The 23,127-nt window shown below is 44.1% G+C and overlaps 1 protein-coding gene across 1 annotated transcript in view; it reads right to left on the bottom strand.

Moving 5' to 3' along the window:
• LOC143768285 (uncharacterized) overlaps positions 1 to 23,127 on the bottom strand; it is a 371,133-nt gene that overhangs the window by 67,291 nt on the left and 280,715 nt on the right. The window lies entirely within an intron of this gene.

Below are 23,127 nucleotides of genomic sequence, written 5' to 3'. Positions count from 1 at the left end.
TGTAAATCAGGTGTTAGATTAGTGGCACAAAGGCATTTAACCCCTTTAAAATAGCTGTTACTTATTCGCATGTGTGAAAATTGGTTCTCTGCCCACTTTGATGCCAGTTCTGATGCCCAGAACCCATTTGTGCCAGGCTGGAGTGACAGGAACTTGATGTGTGGCATCACTAGGTATGCAAGTCAGGTGTCAGATCAGTGGCACAAAGCCATTTAACACCTTTAATACCATACCTCAGTGCCCACTTTGATGCCCATTTTTGTGCCAGCCTTCTAAATTTTGTATCTGTTTTTAAGTGTATTCACAAAAGGACACATGACCGCATATTATTATATACTCAGAATGGTTTATTTTTATACAAAAACCTGAAAAAAACAGAAAATAAAAAATAGCCGAATAAGAAACTGCTGAATAAGAAACCAACTTCAGCATCGTCACACTGTGTGGGGCCAAGAAAGGGGCCCTGTACTAGGAGAACACTCCGCTCCCTCACTTCCTGTCCTCCATAGTTGGCTCGTATGTATCTATTACAGGAAACAGAACAACAACGTTATGGTTCTTATAAAGAGTCTCCTCCGTGCAGAAGGGGTTAATGTCCCCGGCTGCGCTCAGTACTGGGGAATCTCCACATACCTCCACCTGCAGAGCCGCACTCCTCATATATGGCTGCTCTGTGCGCACAGGACCTTTGATGAGGTCACAGGGGGAGGAGTCAGGGGTCACGTGATCCGCAGTGAAGACGCTACATGGAGACTTCTCCTCAGTCAGTGACATTCCCGCCATTATTCGCCCTCACTACTGGCACAATCACCTCGCGCCGCCTTTTCTACACAATGTTCTGTGTGGAATGTAACGTGTGATTTCTCTGGAGACAAATAGACCCCACACATGAGGGGATTATCACCGGTTACCGGACGTCTAGTATATGGCGGCATATGATTGTGCTATCGCCTCCACACCAGGAGCTAAAATGCCGAAATCTCGCTTATTTACCCCTTCCAGTGTCCGGCTAAGGGATCATTTCCACATGCGAGGCACACGTCCGTATCTCGCACTCCAGAGCGGAGCATGCGGCCGCATAGGAACACATGGAGCTGCACGCTCCGCTCCAGAGTGCCGGCGCCAGAGCTTGGTTTCCACATGCGAGACACGGACGTGTGCCTTGCATGTGGAAATGAGCCCTAGGGCCGGGGTCACACTAGACCGTAATACGGACGAGTGCTATGCGATAAAAAAATCGCATAGCACTCGGCCCAATGTTAACCTATGGTGCAGCTCCCATCATCCGATATTTTCTCCGCCGTATTCAGGATCCGAGTGAAATCGCAGCATGCTGCGATTGTCAGCGTATCTCAGCCGAGACTCGCCAATGCAAGTCTATGGGTGCGAGAAAAAATCGGATTACACACGGACCATGCGTGTGCATTGCAAGAAATACGGAAGACTTCTCCAGGTGACAGGAAATTGAATCATCCATTATCAGGAAGCTTTGGCTAATTTATGGCCCACGCTGGATTGCAAAGCAGGAAGCACGCCTCCACGGAGTGTACTGTGTAGCAGCATGGCCAGGCATATAAATGTTGATGTTGAGATGCCGATTGCTCTGGTCCATGATAGACCAGAGTTATGGGACCAACGCGACGCACATTATGCGGACCGCGCACGAAAAGACGCAGCATGGAGGTCAATCTGTCGCCACATGTTCCCCGATTTTGGTGAGCGACCTCAAGAGGTTCAGCAAGAAATTTTTAAGTACCATCCTTTACAAAAATATGGGTTTTTATATTGGGTTCCTGAGAAAATTAGGCATGAACACATCATATGTGGTGTGTTTATGAGTGATGTAAATGTTCAAAACTCTTGTTTGAGGCTACAAAAACATTAACAAGACACACAAATATGGTTCAAATATAGTAGCTAGAGTCCTTTCATATATTACCAAGGGAGTTTTATGTCCCCTTAGGCTCCAGGGCCTGTGTGTGATTGAAATCCCTGGACCTGTTGTAGTTATGTGCTTGGCCAACATGGTGGCTCAGTGGATATGAGTCCTGGGTTCAAATTCCACCAAGGACAAAATATGCAAAGAGTTTGTATGTTCTCTCCGTGTTTGCGTGGGTTTCCTCTGGGCACTCCGGTTTCCTCACACAATCCAAAGACATACTGCCAGGGAATTTAGATTGGGAGCCCCATTGGTGACAGCAATGAGAATGTCTGTAAAGCACTGCAGAATATGTTATCGGTATCTAAAAATAAAGATTATTTGTTAGTCCCAAAACAACTTTTGATTCTTTGCAGTGAATGATGTCACTAGACGCTGGCGGAGTTGCCGGGATCAATACCAGCGTGAACGTCAAGTTTCTGGGCGGAGTGGTGATGCAGCACCCAAAAAAAGGAAATATCTTTATTTTGATCGGTTGAATTTTCTTGTACCGGTGATTGAGCTCAGACCGTAAGTGCATGCATGTCCCAAAATCTTTACACATCTTCTAACGTGAATATGTTTCTAATTTTTTAATCTAAAATCATTTGTGAAATACAGAACAGAGTCCAATCTGACAGAAAGAGAGACTGCATCTGACTCAGAGTTGGTGATTGACCCCATTGGTGAAGGTTCCGAAATGGCTGGACCATCAGGGCAAGCACCAAGCAGCAACCAACCACCACCACAACCAGCAGCAGCGTCTTCTGCCACACAGAAGGCCAATCCAGAGGTTGAGGAAGGAGGCCAGAGCAGCAGTCCAACCTTGGCTCTGGATACATCACCACAGCCTACTACAAGACCAAACCGTGGTCGGCGCAGAAGGGTGGCTTCTAACCCTGGCACCAGGAGGCAAGTGGATACAGGGGTGTTGGACTATTTGTCCAGGGCTGCACATGACGATGGGGAGGAAGCGTACTTCCGCAGTCTTGCCCGCTATTTACGCCCCATTCCACGCTCGCTCAGACTGCGGACCAGAGGTTGTCTACAAATTGTTATTGATGCGGCAACACCCCCAAACAACCCCACTCATGTGTTCAACTACCTTGAACGGTGGCAAATGTCACCTACAAATATTCTGGCGGTGCAAGACCTTCCACAGGAACCAAACCAAACAGTTGCAGCTCCACCCTTGCCACGTATAGCTCCACAACAACAGCCTGCCCAAAACACCCAACAACACCAAAACAGGCCAATTAATGACTATCCAGCAAATGCCCAATCTGACCACTTGAACAGACACATGTTTGGAGGCTGGTCCCAACATGTGTCTGCTCGACATGGCCAGATTGGGGGTTATGACCAAATGGGTCAAAACAGTACACAGGACTTGATGCCCTTCTACCCACAACATCAAGTTTTACCTCACACACAGGATAGAAACTTGCACCAACACCCTTCATATATATCTGCCATACCACAGGTTGACAGTCTGGTTGGTCCACCACCTAGGCCAAGTTCAGCACATGTTGGACACCTGCCATCACCATCGCCACCCCCAACCTACCAGAACCTGTAATTTCTGAAACCAACGTTTTGGCAGGTCATTTATGCTTTTTAAGGTGAAAAGTTATTTGCGCCATTGGCATGTTCTGTTTTCTGGTTTACTCTAGTTAATATGCCTACAATTACATATGATGTCAATATGTTTTGGGCAAATATATATATATATATATATATATATATATATATATATATATATATATATATATATATATATATATATATATATGCTTTGATCAGTAAAAAAGTTTTGCAAAATATGAGTGTTATGTATTCTTCGGACTCCAAAGATGATGTGGCAACTTAACAAATGTAGAGATTTTTTAAGGAGAAACATACTACACAATTCAAACATGAACATTATGCTATTTATTAACTAACAATATAACTAAACTTTAAAGCACAACAGCATTGTCTTGCCAATCAGTAGCTCCCTCTGGTGACACAAAATAATTTGTTTACACATCACGAACTTTGAGGCCTGAGGGCTGACGACGAGAAGGAAGAACACGTGGAGTAGTCAAGACAGTATTAGCATAATCAATTTCAACAGCAGCAGATGATGGGCAATCATGGTATCTAGTAAAGTTGTGAAGAACAACACATGCTTTGATTACACCATTGACATTGCCTTCACTCAGTTGTATTGCGGACTGAAGTACCCGCCATTTTGCTGTGAGAATGCCGAATGAACACTCTACCAGACGGCGGGCGCGGGAAAGGCGCAAATTAAAAATTCTACGCCAGTAGTCCAGGCCTCTCCGTGGATAGGGCCTCATGATGTTCCTTGATAATTGAAACGCCTCATTTGCTACCATCATGTAAGGCACTGCATCCAAATTTGCCCCTGGTAGGTTACTTGGGGGTGGGACATCCAAATCATTGTTGCGCAGCCGCCGACCCATAATGGAAAAACTGAAGACTCCAGAGTCTCCAGTTCTCCCATAGGCCCCAATATCTACAATTATAAACCTGTAGTTGCTGTCGACTAGGGCCAACAGCACTACAGAGAAAAACTGTTTATAATTATAGAATTGGGTCCCTGAACTCGGCGGCTTACGCACACGGATGTGCTTTCCGTCCAGAGCCCCAATACAGTGCGGAAACTGGCAGGTGTCCTGAAATCCTTGGGCAATCCGTAACCAATCGCACATTTTCGGCTCAGGCATCACATCTTGCTGGAGTCTTCTCCATATTTCCATGCATGTATCCCGCACAAAATTGTCGATTTGCCAAGTAAAAACTCTAAATGCAGTGCCGCATATGATAGTCCAGTGGCAAGGAAGCTACAAGAAAAAAGAGTATTTTTTCACCATACAAAATTAACACATTACAGTGTTCTCTGGGCCAAAACTACAATTATATAAATAATATGCCACGATTCATCAAACATTAAGGACATGCGATGGCTTTGATGGTCGATACAATAAAAAATTATAAAATAAGCCTAAATTATGTTGAAGTTTCCTAACCAGTTAATTAGCTTATTTTCAACATGGGTAAGACCATTAAAGCCAAAACATTGTTTGGAACAAGATGATTTATACATACCGTAAAGTAAGGATAAGGCGCTCCTCTGCAGAAATTGATTTTTGCATCCTGGAGTCCTTCTTGGTAATCCCTGGTCGCAAAATCTCCAACAAAATATCAAACGTTTGGATCCTCATCCGACAATAGTTGAAGAACTTGTCTGGATTTGTCTTCAGAGCAGCATACAGACGTTGGAAATGTGCTTTCTTGATCCGTTGCTTCATAAGTGGATGTACCCACATCCGTCTCCGCCTCCTCGGATCAACAATGACTGGGTATGGCTCTCCAAAACATTGGGAAAGTACCCAGTTGTAAAGCATACGCTCTGTGGTGTTAAAAGTCAGTAGATCCGACATGTTGCTCATCAAGCAGAAGTGCACCAACACAAGCAGGGACTCTGCTGCCTAGATTGGTGGCTGCCACCTGTTTTAGGGCCCTCAAATAATGTTCTTGGTGATGATTTAAATTTTTTCAGGTGAAAAAACCGTTATATGTCCATTTTGCTAGCTTGAGAGAAAATCTCGCAAGACGGATGGCATACGGATGTCACACGGATCATTTGATGCGAGAAAAATGCATCCTCGCACTGCACACGGATCACTGTTTTGTTAACATTATTGCGATTCTCGTCCGTGAAAAACTGACCTTTTTTTATACGTTGTGTGTGTTCCCGGCCTAAGGGTCATATACGGCCATGCTCCTCTCCAGTCGCTGTTTTTTATTTGTTAGGATGGAGGGCGGCGTCCATGCTTGGACTTCAGAGAGAGTAATAAAATCACAGCTCACCTTCCCTGTCCTTTACCCCTTACACCTGATGACCTGTTTAGCCAATTACCTGGAGATAAATGGTTTTACAGACTTTACGTGAGAGGAGCATATAGCCTTATACGTATCGCCATGGTGACGGATGGAAGACCGCACACAATACACCTGAGGGGCAGATTGAACATTTGATGCTGCAATTTGAGGTAACCAATGCTCCGGCAGTCTGTGAAAATGTCATTAATTATATTTTTCTCACTGATTGGTAGATTTGTGGTAATTTTCCTGGATGATATATTGAGTTCCTCACGTACTCTGGAGGAGCATGGTGAGCGTGTCAGACAGGTTCTCCAGGTTCTACGTGACAACTATTTATTTGCTAACCTGGAGAAATGGCAATTTGTGGTACAGCAGGTCCAGTTCTCAGGACATTTGGCTTCTGCATTGGGCTTTCAGACGGACCCCGTTAAGGTCCAAGCAGTCCTTGATGGCTTCTAACCAAGTAACCTGAAAGCGTAAGGCTATGTGTACACATCTGGAAAGTATGCAGAAATTTCCTGAGATAATCCTGAGGTTTTCCGTAGGAATTCTGCATGTGTTTTTATCGCGTATTTTGCTCGTTTTTTTGCGTTTTTTTTTCCGGAGGTTCCCAATGCAATAATATAGTGGGAAATCCATTTAAAATGTGCAAAATTAATGAACATCCTGTGTATTTTTCCGCATGCGTTTTTATCGGCAAAAAAAGGCAACGTGCACAAAAATTGCGGAAAGCATTATAAATGATGGGATGCATATGTATGCGTATTTTAAGCGGTTTTGAAGCATTTTGATGGTGAAAACACAAGCAAAAAATGCGAAAAATCCGCAAATAATCCGGAACATGTACACTCAGCCTTAGGCCGGCCTCACACTAGCGAGTTTTACGGACGTATGAGCGCATAAACTACGTCCGTAAAACACGCATTACACACGGCCCAATGAATCTCTATGGCCCATCTCCTTTCTGCCGTATATTACGCATCCGTAATATATGGTCTTGTATGGCCGTAGAAAATCGCAGCATGCTGCGTTTGTCACCGTATTGCGCAAAAAAAATCGCCAATGAAAGTCTATGGGGGCGATAAAAATACGGATTCCACACGGACCAGCAGTGTGACTTGCGAGAAATACGCAGTGGTGTTAGTGAAAAGCCGGTAATTCAATTGCCGGCTTTTCATTTCCCCTTCACAAACCCAACAGGATATGAGACATGGTTTACATACAGTAAACCATCTCATATCCCTTATTTTTTTGCATATTCCACATTACTAATGTTAATAGTGAGTATGTGCAAAATTTGGGTGGGAAAAAATTGGCGTGGGCTCCCGTGCAATTTTCTCCACCAGAGTGGTAAAGCCAGTGACTGAGGGCAGATATTAATAGCCTAGAGAGGGTCCATGGTTATTGGCCCCCCCTGGCTACAAACATCTGCCCCCAGCCACCCCAGTAAAGGCACATCTGTAAGATGCACCTATTCTGGCACTTGGCCACTCTCTTCCCACTCCCGTGTAGCGGTGGGATATGGGGTAATGAAGGGTTAATGTCATCTTGCTATTGTAAAGTGACATTAAGCCAGATTAATAATGGAGAGGCATCAATTATGACACCTATCCATTATTAATCCAATTGTCTGAAAGGGTTAAAAAATACACACACGCATTATTAAAAATTATTTTAATGAAATAAACACACAGGTTGTTTTAGTATTTTATTGCTCTCTCAATCCACCTGAAGACCCTCGCTTGGCAAAATAATAAACCAACAATATACATACCTTCTGATGAACTGTCAGGTCCCACGAAGTAAATCCATCTGAAGGGGTTAAATCATTTTACAGGCAGGAGCTGTGCTAATGCACTCGCTCGTGCCTGTAAACCTCGGGTGCTGAAAGGAAAGCTGGGTGATCTGTACTTACATTGAGTCGCGGTGAGGCGCCCTCTGGTGGATGAACTCATATGAACTCGAGTGTGGGAACTTTTCCAAGGCTCCAGTTCATGAGGACATCCAGCAGAGGGCGCCTCACCGCAACTCAAGGTAACTATATATCACCCAGCTTTCCTTTCATCACCCGGGGTTTACAGGCACGAGCGAGTGCATTAGCACAGCTCCTGCCTGTAAAATGATTTAACCCCTTCAGATGGATTTACTTCATGGGACCTGACAGTTCATCAGAAGGTATGTATATTGTTGGTTTATTATTTTGCCAAGCGAGGGTCTTCAGGTGGATTGAGAGAGCAATAAACTACTAAAACAACCTGTGTTTATTTCATTAAAATACTTTTAAATCATGTGTGTGTGTGTGTTTTTTAACCCTTTCAGACAATTGGATTAATAATGGATAGGTGTCATAATTGACGCCTCTCCATTATTAATCTGGCTTAATGTCACCGTACAATAGCAAGGTGACATTAACCCTTCATTACCCCATATCCCACCGCTACACGGGAGTGGGAAGAGAGTGGCCAAGTGCCAGAATAGGCGCATCTTCCAGATGTGCCTTTTCTGGGGTGGCTGGGGGCAGATGTTTGTAGCCGGGGGGGCCAATAACCATGGACCCTCTCCTGGTATTAATATCTGCCCTCAGTCACTGGCTTTACCACTCTGGCGGAGAAAATTGCGCGGGAGCCCACGCCAATTTTTTCCGCCATTTAACCCTTTATTTTAGCAGCTACAGCACCCAAATTTTGCACATACACACTACTAACATTAGTAGTGTGGAATATGCAAAAAAAAAAGGGGATATGAGATGGTTTACTGTATGTAAAGCATGTCTCATATCCTATCAGGTTTGGGAAGGAGAAATGAAAAGCCGGCAATTGAATTAACGGCTTTTCACATATATCGCGCTGAAGTAAATATAAATACAGAATATATATATATGTGTGTGTCTCAATGACATATATATATATATATATATATACTGTATATATGTGTTACCGAACATTTGAGCACATAAATCCATTAGATGTCGGTTTTGCAAGCCTGCGAGAAAATATCGCAGTACGGATGACATACGGATTACATACGGAGGATGCCATGCGCAAAATACACTGACACACCCTGACTACGGATCACTATTTTGGGGACTTTTCTGTGTATTACGGCCGTAAAAAACGGACCATATTTTTATACGCTGAGTGTGAGGCCGGCCTTACAGAGATTCCTTGTAGTCGAGATATTGAGGAACAAGTGAAAAATAGGGTCTTATCTGATAACAAGATGTAATGAAAATAGAGGAGTATTACACTCACCTGATAGAGCGGCACCTCAGCAACATGTTCAATGCATAAATCAGCTGCTGCAGGACACGGGGCCAAAGACCGAGCAGAATAGCTGATCCGGGTATAATGTGTCTGTACCTGCACTGCTGATGAAGACTATCAGATATGGAGATTTACTTAAAAACGTTTATTCAAATAGGTTTTCAAAGTCATCGCGTTTCAGAGTCACGCAGGACCTCTTCCTCAGGACAAAACCTGATAGCGGATGAACATGTCAAGCTTGGAACGTTTCATATGCAGTTTCTTTTCGGAAAAGAAAGCCAAACAAAGCACGATATGTCAAAGTTCATGAGAAAATCCATCAAATAAAAATAATTATGTTTCATGAAAAAAACTAGAAACATTTACATACATTAATTATATTAAAAAGTACTTCTGAATTATCTGAGGTCACCTAAAAGAAGGAATAAACATGTATGTGATGTGAATGAGAAAGTTCTTGCCAGTAAATAAATCCTTTATAAATGGTGTTATTGAGTTGTGTCAGTAGTTTCCTATATGAGATGTGACCTGGTGTTCTGGAAGGTTCTGAAGTCACAGGTATAGCGGTGTAAAGCTGTGCACCACTAGTGAACTGGATGGATCAGCATTGGACTGAAAAAATAGGATTATTGGAAAAGAATCCACAGAACCAGAAGACAAATCTGTAACCCAATGGTTAGTAAGTAATAAGAATGAATGTCAGCCTGGGGTGTTACATAGTGAGAAATGGAAGTGCTGACAACACAAGAATGTGACTGAATCTTGTATGTGACGGCTGTCTATTCGAAGAGCGCGTGTTGGTTCCTGATCGCGGCTGTTCTGGTAACAGGAGACATAAACCTAGTGAGCATGTATCGGGGTCAGCTACTATGGTGGAAGCTGATAGAATGTGTAGTGAATGGGAGTGAGGGAAAATGAGGGAGGTGTTGTTGATGAGGGGAATAATGCGATACAAAGAGCGTCGGCTGATCACTCAGGCTACAGAATGGAGGATCCATTGGAGGAGCACTCTGGATGCCAGAGACAACGAAAAACTGGGGGAACGAACTACACTAGTGATGAGCGAGCATACTTGGTAATGGACGTTACTGGCCCGATCATCGCTGTACTCGGCGAGCACCGAGCATTTCGGGGTTTGCTCGGCGGGAGTTCGGGTCCCGGCCCTGCATGTTTGGCGCTCTTTAGAGAGCCAATAAACACGCAGGGATTGTCTGCCACGCACTGTAATGCCGTAGCCATGTTGGTTGTGGCATTACAGTGATTGGCTGGCCGCACAGCATCATCAGGTCTATAAGAGACCTGGCACTGCCCTGCTCGTCACATTCAGCTCCGGATTCAGACAGTGTAGGGAGAGCTTCTGCCGAGATAGGGTCAGATGTGGGGGGTTTTCAGTTAGTGAGGGTCTACCATCATAGAATCCACAAATCCAGCTAAACCAACAGTCCTTCTAAGGACTAATTCCGGAGTATATAGATTGCAGTGCTAGGTAGGCAGGGGAGTGTATGTGGCTCTATACATATCAGTACAAGGCCTGCAGGCACTGTATGTGGGTATATAGATATCACTGCATACATCAAGAGGGTCCATTCCATTACTGGCTGCTGCTGCCTATTACATATATACATAGCCCCAGGTATCAGTGGCCAGGAATAATTTTTTTTGCATCTTAATCCTGATTATTTTATTCCAAAGCAATCCAGAGCCCCTTTTTTCCCCCATTTTCTTGTTGACACTGCAGACTACAGCCAGATCCTTTCCATAGTTCAGTGTAAAAATCCAGCTATTTTACACGGGTTTGCCCGTCCCAGCGATCACATCTGAGTGCGGAGAAAATTCTGCCATTTTTTGTGGTACTGTAACATTTTTTTTGGAGTGTCTTATCCAATTTCTCGACACCAAATTTGCTGCCCAAAAAATATTTAGTAACAGGGCAGATATTGTAAACTGAGTTTTGTACGGCACACGGATCGCATATCATTGCGCTCAATATTGTGCCATTTCAGGGCTCCATAGAATTTTTATTTTTGTGCATTGCCTACTTATTGACACAATTTTCCTGGCCGAAAAATAAAATACAGGTCACATATATTACAGTGTGGTATCTCCGTGACACGCCTCACCTATCTGTGGGCTACAAATTGTGGCATTTGAGGTTTCATTGAACTGTTTTTGCTGTGTGTTACCCTAGTTATTGACACCAGTTTGCTAAAAAAAATATTGTTACCTACAGGGCAGATATTTTAACCCCTTCATGACCTTGGGATTTTCCATTTTCCCGTTTTCGTTTTTCACTCCCCTCCTTCCCAGAGCCATAACTTTTTTTTTTTTCCATCAATTTGGCCATGTGAGGGCTTATTTTTTGCGGGACGAGTTGCACTTTTGAACGACATCATTGGTTTTACCATGTCGTGTACTAGAAAACGGGAAAAAAATTCCAAGTGCAGTGAAATTGCAAAAAAAGTGCAGTCCCACACTTGTTTTTTGTTTCGCTTTTTTGCTACGTTCACTCAATGCTAAAACTAAGCTGCCATTATGATTCTCCAGGTCATTTCGAGTTCATAGACACCTAACATGACTAGGTTATTTTTTACCTAAGTGGTGAAAAAAAATTCCAAACTTTGAAAAAAAAAAAAAAATTGCGCCATTTTCCAATACTCGTAGCGTCTCCATTTTTCGTGATCAGGGGTCAGGTGAGGGCTTATTTTTTGCGTGCCGAGCTGGCGTTTTTAATAGCATTTTGGTGCAGATACGTTCTTTTGATCGCCCGTTATTGCATTTTAATGCAATGTCGCGGCGACCAAAAAAACGTAATTCTGGCGTTTCAAATTTTTTTCTCGTTACGCCATTTAGCGATCAGGTTAATGCTTTTTTTTTATTGATAGATCAGGCGATACTGAACGTGGCGATACCAAATATGTGTAGGTTTGATTTTTTTTTTATTGATTTATTTTGGGGCGAAAGGGGGGTGATTTAAACTTTTATATATTTTTTTATTTTTTTCACATTTTTTTTAAAACTTTTGCCATGCTTCAATAGCCTCCATGGGAGGCTAGCAGCTGGCACAGCACGATCGGCTCTGCTACATAGCAGCGATCTGCTGTTCGCTGCTATGTAGCAGAAAATCAGGAGTGCTGTGAGCGCCGCCCACAGGGAGGCGCTCACAGCTGCCGGAGATCAGTAACCATAGAGGTCTCAAGGACCTCTATGGTTACCATTCTGAAGCATCGCCGACCTCCGATCATGTGACGGGGGTCGGCGATGACGTCATTTCCGGCTGCCCGGCTGGATGCGGTAGTTAAATGCCGCTGTCTGCGTTTGACACATGTCAGTTGTTCAAAACAGCTGACATGTCCAGGCTTTGATGCGGGCTCACCATGGAGCCTTGCATCAAAGCAGGGGAGCTGACATCGGATGTACTATCCCGTCCGAGGTCAGTAAGGGGTTAAACTGTGGTTTTCCCGCACACGGATCACATATAATTTCGCTCCAAATTCAGCCATTTGTAGTGAATGTGGAAAATATTGTAGTCCATTTAATATCGGCAAGGCGCGTGGCAAGGGATGGGAAGTGGACGTGATGGTGATGGTGCATGCAGAGGTCGAGGCTGTGGACAAGATGACAGTGGGCCACAACAAACACCCACATCTGCTGGCTCGACCCTCCTGTCCCAATTACTAGGGCACCACAGCAGGACAGCAGTATTGGAGCCAGAGCAGTGGGAAAAGGTTGTTGGTTGGATGGTGGATAATAGAAAATAGTAAAAAATGGGAACCGAAAACATCACATTTAATAAGACTATTAAAGTGACATGACACAACAACAAAAAGCAAACATATACTGGATGTAGCAAAAGCTAACCAGATAGGAAGCTGATTATAAGCCTAGAGACCACTCGTTAATATAGGCAGACTTCCCTGCTCCCTTAACGTGAAACAGTCACTAAACTGATAGACATTTATAATCAAGCAGAGGAAAGAAACAAGGTACATAGATCCAAAAGAATAATACCACCACTGCCAGTAATCTGGAAAAGGAAGGAGGAGTAAAAAAGCCGGTGCCATCCGTGTTTAATTTCTGCAGGTGGCATCGTTCCATACGGGCGACTTTATCAGCAGTTATTAGTTCATCGTGCGATTACTAAGCCTGTAGTATTTTTACAGGTTGTTACAACTTGTGCGTTATCTTCACAATAAATATGGGAAACTTTCCTGTGCTGAGATTTCCCCAGGCTGACGATGAAGTATGACCTGCTGCAATAACTTCCATTCACTCTGCCCAGATTCATGTTCAAAAGCCTTGACCCATATGTGACCGCAGCCTTAAAATGCCCATTGGACCTCATGGTTGTCCAGGGCTGAGAACATTTATTTAAGCATGGATGCTTTCAAAATAACCAACAGGAAAAACAAAATATTAAACAAATAAACTCACCTTCGGTCACCCAGTGGACAGTTTGCAGGCTGCTCTGGAGGTCTGCGCCAGCTTCAGAAGTAATATTCCTGGCATCCAGATATTAACAGGTCAACTGAAGCCTGTGATTGGCTGCCACAGCCGGTGACTAAAGGAAGATGCTAACCAAGAAGAATCCAATGTGCTCTTCTAGTCATCCATGCCTAAAAAATGTCAGCAAACAACCCCTCTAAAGCGACCTACACTCCCCCCATGTTAACTGTAATGATACATTTCTAATATATTGTCACTGTACCGAAAGCCCTCCGCTCTGCTGCTGATCTTTACTTATTTACCATTGGTACATCATTTTCTTCTTGTCCACATTGGCCACTGCAGATTCATGGGGGGAAGCTGTGCAAAGTCTGAACCTGGCCCTCCTGCCATTCTCTGCCCTTGGATGGAGAAACCAACATGTTTATCGGCACTGGTGCGTCTCACACCGATGGCATGGCTGGGAAGCCATGGTACCAATTTACCACAGTGATCCCGATAAAAGGTGATTGGGGGACCCAATTCATGGGGAACAGCTATTTTGGGGCATGAAGACAATAGGGTACTGATGTCAGACATGGATGGAGCAGCAGGAGAGTAAAGGCCATTAGGTATGATGACTATGCATTAGAATTGTGCAGTTACATGTGCTGTGGAGGAAGAGGAGTGTCACTTTAAAGCAAGTCTGTCAGCACAGAATGAGTGTTCAACCAATTACAGGTCCCCTTGACGCAGCAAACATTTAAAAGGTGTTTGTCACCCCAAAATACATTATAAATGGGCTATACAGTGTTGTAGGGGACTTAGTAGCTATAAAACCCATAATAGCACTGTGCCTGCTACTAGTAGAGTACCTGAAGGAATAACTTTATGTGCATATGATGGGGCTGCAGTGTACCCCTGGTGTAGCCAACTATTCTCTGGGCTATAAGGCCACCTCTTTGGCATATTAGGCGACTTCCATGCTTCGGACTGATCAGCACGCTTCCCAGAGCGAGCACTGTCTGAATGTGACTGGCATGTGTGCATATGATGGGGCGAGCACTGTCTGAATATGTGCCTGCTGCCAGCTGTACCCGCACACAGTGGCCCGGCACGGTTTCCATCCTGTCCACTGATGCCGCTGGTTACACTACTACAGTGTGGTGAGCGGCTTCAGAGGAGAGAGAGTTTGGTCACTCCCCTTCCCTAAGGCTACTTTCACGCATGCATTACTTAGGCCACAAATCCATTTTGGACATTAATTCCTTTTATCTGGTCCAGAAAAGGTAATAGATAACCAGAATGTCAGGACACAAATGTGCATGTCGCCTTATTTTACGACGTTTGCCTTACAGGGAACCTGTCATCTGATTCATGCTGAGCAAACTGTGGGCAACATGAATCAGAGTCAGGAATAGATTGCTCTGAAGTACGCCATTATGTCAGAGAAAAGATACTTGAAAGATCCTGCCGGGGATCATAGCCGGAGACCAAACTAGTCCAGCGGTGACTGACAGGTCTCCCCCATATACACGAGGTTTCCCGGACAGATTGATAAAGCTTCTTCTCTTTGAAACGCTCCATTGTGCAGCCAGGCTCTGATTCATGCTGCCCACAATTCCCCATTTATACACTATGCTGCAGTGCAGTGACAATGCACAGTTCGTGCTCCTTTAGAAGCACCTTTTAAATGCTGCTCGGCTAGATCGGTACACTGTAACCAACCAGTATACATTGCTTTCCATGCCTGCTCTCTACTCTTGTACTCAGACAAGGAAATTCTCATATAGAAACTATTGGAGTATAGTGTACCGATCTCTTCTAAAGTAGCATGTCTGGAGGCGAATTCCATAACAAATAGTTTAGTTACTCTTTAAGCTTTACTTAGAGGATTACTCCATAAAACGTGTGCAGTCTGTAGGGAGCCAGAATGATGTAACCCTGGGAGAGAAAGGGACAATGAGCCGCATAATGGCCTTTTGTGCAATAAGTCGGTTTTGTATGAAATTACTCTGTAAAAGGTCACTGAAAAATGAAAACTCTGCAAAACAAGTGCAGCAAGATGTCAGCTGTCAATCACAAAAAATTAAACACTTTCTGTAACACTTTATGTTCCCTAAATTTTTTAAAAATACCAGAAAACCTCATTAATATTAACACAGAGGCTCATATTTATTGCCCTAGATTCTTACAATGAATAATAATAATCTTTATTTATATAGCGCTGACATATTCCGCAGCGCTTTACATTATAGAGGGGACTTGTACATACAATAGACGTTACAGCAGAACAGAAATCTAATAATTAGAGCACAATAAGCCGCCCCTGCTCGTGAGAGCTTACACTCTACAATGAGGAGGGGGGGATACAAAGTACAGGTGTGTAGTTACAATGATGTATTTACAATGATGGTCCGGCCATCTTCAGGGGGTGGGAGGTAGATGGAGATAGTGAATGGGCTACACACAAACATAAAATGACTGATTAGTGAACATGATAGGCCGCTCTGAACAAATGTGTTTTGAGCGAGCGCCTAAAACTATGCAAGTTGTGGATGGTCCTAATATCTTGGGGTAGAGCATTCCAGAGGATTGGCGCAGCACGGGAGAAGTCTTGGAGTCGGGAGTGGGAGGTACGGATTAGTGCAGAGGTTAGTCAAAAGTCATTTGCAGAGTGCAGTGGTCGGCTACGCCGATAGACAGAAATGAGGGAGATGTAAGGGGGTGCCGCACTGTGGAGAGCTTTGTGGGTGAGAACAAGTACTTAGAATTGTATCCTGTAATGAATGGGCAGCCAGTGTAATGACTGGCGAAGAGCGGACACGTCCGAGTAACGATTAGCCAGATGGACAACCCTGGCTGCTGCATTAAGGATAGACTGGAGAGGGGAAAGTCGAGTGAGGGGGAGGCCAATTAATAGAGCATTGCAGTAGTCCAGGCAGGAGTGGATCAGGGCGACAGTGAGGGTTTATGTTGTTTCTATAGTGAGAAAAGGGCAGATTCTAGAGATGTTCTTTAGGTGTAAGCGGCACGAGTGGGCAAGAGATTGTACATGAGATGTGAAGGATAGATCGGAGTCAAACATAACACCCAGACAGCGCGCCTGCTGCCGGGGTGCTATTATGGTGCCACCCATGGAGAGGGAAACGTCAGATTTAGAGAGGTTAGTAGATGGGAGGATCAGAAGAAGTTCGGTTTTGGAGACATTGAGCTTCAGATAGAGAGCGGACATAATGTTGGAGACTGCAGATAGTCACTGGCATTCTGTAGTACAGCGGAGGTAAGGTCAGGGATGACATGTACAACCCCTGGCAAAAATTATGGATTCACCGGCCTTGGAGGATGTTCAATCAGTTGTTTACTTTTGTAGAAAAAAAGCAGATCACAGACATGGCACAAAACTAAAGTCATTTCAAACGGCAACTTTCTGGCTTTAAGAAACACTAAAAGAAATCAAGAACAAAAAATGAGGTAGTCAGTAATGGTTACTTTTTTTTAACCAAGCATAGGCGGAAAATTATGGAATCACTCAATTCTGAGGAACATCCTCCAAGGCCGGTGATTCCATAATTTTTGCCAGAGGTTGTATAGTTGTGTGCCATCAGCGTAAAGATGGTACTGAAAGCCAAATCTGTTGATGGTATGTCCCATTGGGGCTGTGTAGAGGGAGAAGAAAAGGGGGCCAAGGACTGAGCCTTGAGGTACCCCGACAGTGAGAGGAAGAGGAGATGAAGTGGAGCCAGTGAACAGAACACTGAAGGAGCGGTCAGAAAGATAGGAGAACCAGGAGAGAGCAGTGTCCTTAATGCCCAGTGCCTGGAGCCTAGAGAGTAGGAGAGTCTGCAGAGATGTCGAGAAGAATGAGCAGAGAGTGGTCACCGTTAGATTTTGCTGTCAGAAGGTCATTGGTCACTTTGATGAGTGCAGTTTCTACGTTACAGACAAGAGACAAATGGCAAGCTAGTAAGCCCAATATGGAACCTGGAAACACTCAGTCTAAAAGGATCAAGTGGACTCTAGGACTGGTAACCAAACTCTTCCCAAGTCAAGATGGACAGGTCTGAAAGGTGGAGATCAAGATCCCCAAGCAAAACGGAAAACTGTTTCCACTGGACAACAGACGGGGAGTGTCAAGCCTATATACAAATGCATATAATCAGTTTACAATGCTTTGTATTATTGAAGTGTGGTATATTGTGATAACTTATCCAACAATGTTCTCCTTGTAGTTTACTTTCTGTTTCATTGCTTACTGTGCAATTCAATCTTTACGGCTCATCAAGGCCTCCGTAGTTTCCCATCAGCCTCTGCATTAGTCTTGCCCCCTTCTTCTCCAGCAGCCGTTTTGGCCTCATGATGCTGACATGCTGATTATCTCTCCCTGATTTTCAGCCCATCTGGTTGTTACCTCCACATAGCACAGTCGGTGAGTTATTGTTTTCCCCTTGTTAGAGCTCACCATGTTGTATTATATAGCTACTCTGATCTATATACAGTGGGGCAAAAAAGTATTTAGTCAGTCAGCAATAGTGCAAGTTCCACCACTTAAAAAGATGAGAGGCGTCTGTAATTTACATCATAGGTAGACCTCAACTATGGGAGACAAACTGAGAAAAAAAAATCCAGAAAATCACATTGTTTGTTTTTTTATCATTTTATTTGCATTTTATGGTGGAAAATAAGTATTTGGTCAGAAACAAAATTTCATCTCAATACTTTGTAAAATATCCTTTGTTGGCAATGACAGAGGTCAAAAGTTTTCTGTAAGTCTTCACAAGGTTGCCACACACTGTTGTTGGTATTTTGGCCCATTCCTCCATGCAGATCTCCTCTAGAGCAGTAATGTTTTTGGCTTTTCGCTTGGCAACACGGACTTTCAACTCCCTCCAAAGGTTTTCTATAGGGTTGAGATCTGGAGATCTCCAGGACCTTGAAATGCTTCTTACGAACCCACTCCTTCGTTGCCCTGGCGGTGTGCTTTGGATCATTGTCATGTTGAAAGACCCAGCTATGTTTCAACGTCAATGCTCTTGCTGATGGAAGGAGGTTTGCACTCAAAATCTCACGATACATGGCCCCATTCATTCTTTCATGTACTCGGATCAGTCGTCCTGGCCCCTTTGCAGACAAACAGCCCCAAAGCATGATGTTTCCACCACCATGCTTTACAGTAGGTATGGTGTTTGATGGATGCAACTCAGTATTCTTTTTCCTCCAAACACGACAAGTTGTGTTTCTACCAAACAGTTCCAGTTTGGTTTCATCAGACCATAGGACATTCTCCCAAAACTCCTCTGGATCATCCAAATGCTCTCTAGCAAACTTCAGACGGGCCCGGACATGTACTGGCTTAAGCAGTGGGACACGTCTGGCACTGCAGGATCTGAGTCCATGGTGGCGTAGTGTGTTACTTATGGTAGTCCTTGTTACATTGGTCCCAGCTCTCTGCAGTTCATTCACTAGGTCCCCCGCGTGGTTCTGGGATTTTTGCTCACCGTTCTTGTGATCATTCTGACCCCACAGGGTGGGATTTTGCGTGGAGCCCCAGATCGAGGGAGATTATCAGTGGTCTTGTATGTCTTCCATTTTCTAATTATTGCTCCCACTGTTGATTTCTTCACTCCAAGCTGGTTGGCTATTGCAGATTCAGTCTTCCCAGCCTGGTGCAGGGCTACAATTTTGTTTCTGGTGTCCTTTGACAGCTCTTTGGTCTTCACCATAGTGGAGTTTGGAGTCAGACTGTTTGAGGGTGTGCACAGGTGTCTTTTTATACTGATGATAAGTTTAAACAGTTGCCATTACTACAGGTAATGAGTGGAGGAAAGAGGAGACTCTTAAAGAAGAAGTTACAGGTCTGTGAGAGCCAGAAATCTTGTTGTTTGTTTCTGACCAAATACTTATTTTCCACCATAAAATGCAAATAAAATGATAAAAAAACAGACAGTGATTTTCTGGATTTTTTTTTCTCAGTTTGTCTCCCATAGTTGAGGTCTAACTATGATGTAAATTACAGACGCCTCTCATCTTTTTAAGTGGTGGAACTTGCACTATTGCTGACTGACTAAATACTTTTTTGCCCCACTGTATGTTTTATATCGAAGTAGCCTTTTGATATTACAGATGTTTATACTACCGCCATGTTGTGCACTTACACTGTGAATGTCCTCTACCATACATAATGCGGTGTATGTAGATATGTTGTATGCCTTGTACTGAGTACTTTCATTTTTTCTTATAGTTTTACACTGATCCTATCAAAAAAAGTTGTATCGGACCCCCTGCGTCTACCTCAATGCATAGACAGGAGTTTAGCTGTCTGTCAAGTCGCTTTTCTTTAGCACAAAGTTGAGGATGACAGAACAACTGGTGGGATAGTTTTATAGGTCGCGGCGTTACCAAATATGTGTATTTTTATTGTTTAGATTTTTTTTTTCATTCAAATATTTATTTAGAGATAGAATATATATTGATTTTTAATTATTATTTTAGAATAAAAAAAATATATTTTTACAATTATTTAAAAAAAGAAAAATTCTAACTTTTTACCTTGTCCCACTGTGGGACAATAATTTTTTGCAGGCTGATCACTCCTATAGCATGCAGATGAAGCAGCATCACCACCATAGAAGCTGTCAGCGCTGCTGCACTTACACGGGGAGACTTCCTGACATGCACTGCGCATGATCGCCAGGTTCCCCAGCTGTGGTGACCCGGATGTCGTCATGATGATATTGACTCACCATGGCAACGATCTGGAGCCGCGTTACGCCGCGGGGTCTCCGACCCAAAGGCAGAGGGGCTGTCAGCTTCCGGAATGCTGCGCTCGTGTTCGATTGCAGTATTTCAGGGGTTAAAGTGCCGGGAGCGTCTGTGACTGCTCCTGCCACCCTAGCGCCGGGTGTCAGCTGTCAGAATCAGCTGTCACCTGTGGTGATCGCACGCACCCAGTGTGCATGGCCAATTGTGATGACGTAATATTACGCACCTGGTCAGACAGGCCCAGGTCACATGGACGGAATATTACGTCAGATGCCAAAAAGGGGTTAAAAAGTATTTTGGGTTAAAGAAAATGGCTGAAGATATCCTGATTGTGCAGCACTATATTGTAAATTGTGCTGTGGCTTGCCACATCATGGGCCTAAGAGAAAAAGTCTTTGTTGCCCATAGCAACCAATCACAGCACCGCTTTAATTGTTGTAACCCGCTGTAGTAAGATGAAAGCTGCGCTGTGACGAGTCTCTACCTGCTGGATCGGGCTCACTTAGTAATTTGCGCAGTGATGTAGATGTAACGGACATGATGTCAGTTCTCTAGTACAAGTTAGAAATCATCTGATAGAGATTCAGCAGCGGTAAGTTGCCGATAGGCTGTAATTCCAGCCATGGCCAATAACGGGCCCAGGCCAGCCTCCCCCTGGACAGGATGGGAAAGGTTGGAGGAGCTGGTATTAATCATTCTGATGGTAAACGATCTGTATACAGATTTCTGAGCTATAGATATATATTATGATGGAAAGGCCAGGAGTAGTTACCAAGAGGGCTCGTAATAAACATCCTTTATTCTCTACAAGTGTAAAGATCGATGTTCACAATATATTCCTATGTGACAGTGTATGTATTTTACATGTGCGTCAGGATAGGCTGGTGAATAGTAAGCCAGATTTATTGGGACTGATTTTACTACGGGGGGCGCAGTTCATCTCCGGCAGCAGAGGCTAGGTTCACCCCTGTATGTAGTTATCTTATACGGTGCACTTAATCTCATCTCTTAGGATACATTCTACTCTATGATGGCACTTTTGCACATAGCCATTAGATGGAGCTATAACATTTGACATTTGCCTGAATTTTTATAGCTACACATGGTTTATACTAATTATATTTTCTTGTCTTAACTATATCTCCAGCAGACCTCTATGGTGGTCACTGCCAGATTGCTAGGAGCACTGACTGCTAGCCGAAACAGCATGGACAAGGGATCGTCCCGCCAAACTCCCGCTCTCCTTTTAACATGGGCAAAATGCTACTGAGACAACACAGGATGAGGGTAAAGCAGTGTGGCAAAGCTTTATTGTACCACAAAACAGGCAGATAGCACATTTTACAGTCCCAGCACAGTACCCAAGATGGGACACATTACAGAGTCTCGCTCTTCCGGGATAATAGTAGCCGTGACTTCAGATCTTCCACGGTCGCTAACCCACCTGTGGCACACACACAGAGAGGAGGCAACGGCTAGCATAGGAAGATGACAATCCATTCAGTCCATACAAGGCCAGTTCACAAACGGGCTTCATCTTCCAGGGTCGGTTACTCTACCAGTGGCACGCACACAGCGAGGCTAGCATAGGAAGATGACAGTCCATACAAGGCCAGTTGATCCGAGGATCACAAACTGGCTTCATCTTCCAGGGTCGGTTACTCTACCAGTATATTTGAAAAAACTGACCGTCACATCCATACATAGACTAAGTGTGAACAGGTGCTGAACCTAGAGTAACCAACTCATATACAGTCAAGTAAAAAAGGCAGCACACTGCAGCGCTAAGACATGCAAACATGAAACATGAAAACTGAACTGCAATACTGCACTAGAAATATGAAAAATGAGAGCGTTTAGCGCTTAAAAATGGCCATTTTTATGTGTACCTGATAGCCCCTTTACGGAATCTCTCTTATATCAGGTCCTACGCTTGCCTACCTCGCTGAGAATAAACGTCTCCATGTGAATGGGTACCTGTGAAAACCTCTTCCTAGACTCATATTCTCATTTTTCATATTTCTAGTGCAGTATTGCAGTTCAGTTTTCATGTTTCATGTTTGCATGTCTTAGCGCTGCAGTGTGCTGCCTTTTTTACTTGGTTACTCTACCAGTGGCACGCACGAAGAGAGAAGGTAACAAGTGTAGGAAGATGACAGTCTATTGAGTCCATACAAGGTACAAGGCCAGTTGATCCGAGGATCACAACCTGGCTTCTCCAAACGTATCCATGGTTCAGAGATGGTCAATGGAGATCTGCATTCTTCCAACCAAGGCTGAAAACCCCTAGGTTGTTCCTTATAGAATGCTAGATCCGTGTCCCTCGTAATGGAGCCATGGTGTAAAATGGCTGCTGTCCTGTCTCTGGTCCTTTTTAGATGTATGGATGTCTTGGAAGAATCTTACTGGCTGTTTCTCTCTCAGTCTCTTTATACAGAGGCATGTATCTTATTTTTAGACTTAAGGCCCCGTCTCACATAGCGATTTACCAACGATCACGACCAGCGATACGACCTGGCCGTGATCGTTGGTAAGTCGTTGTGTGGTCGCTGGGGAGCTGTCACACAGACAGCTCTCTCCAGCGACCAACGATCAGGGGAACGACTTCGGCATCGTTGAAACTGTCTTCAACGATGCCGAAGTCCCCCTGCAGCACCCGGGTAACCAGGGTAAACATCGGGTTACTAAGCGCAGGGCCGCGCTTAGTAACCCGATGTTTACCCTGGTTACCAAAAAAAACAAACAGTACATACTCGCCTTTCGGTGTCCAGGTCCCTTGCCGTCTGCTTCCTGCTCTGACTGAGATCCGGCCGTACAGTGAGAGCAGAGCGCAGCGGTGACGTCACCGCTGCGCTCTCACTGTACGGC

The sequence above is a fragment of the Ranitomeya variabilis genome, chromosome 4 (assembly GCF_051348905.1).
Source record: "Ranitomeya variabilis isolate aRanVar5 chromosome 4, aRanVar5.hap1, whole genome shotgun sequence".
Taxonomy (NCBI): Eukaryota; Metazoa; Chordata; class Amphibia; order Anura; family Dendrobatidae; genus Ranitomeya; species Ranitomeya variabilis.
The sequence above is the reverse complement of the archived record's forward strand: the minus strand, read 5'-3'. Positions and strand labels throughout refer to the sequence as shown.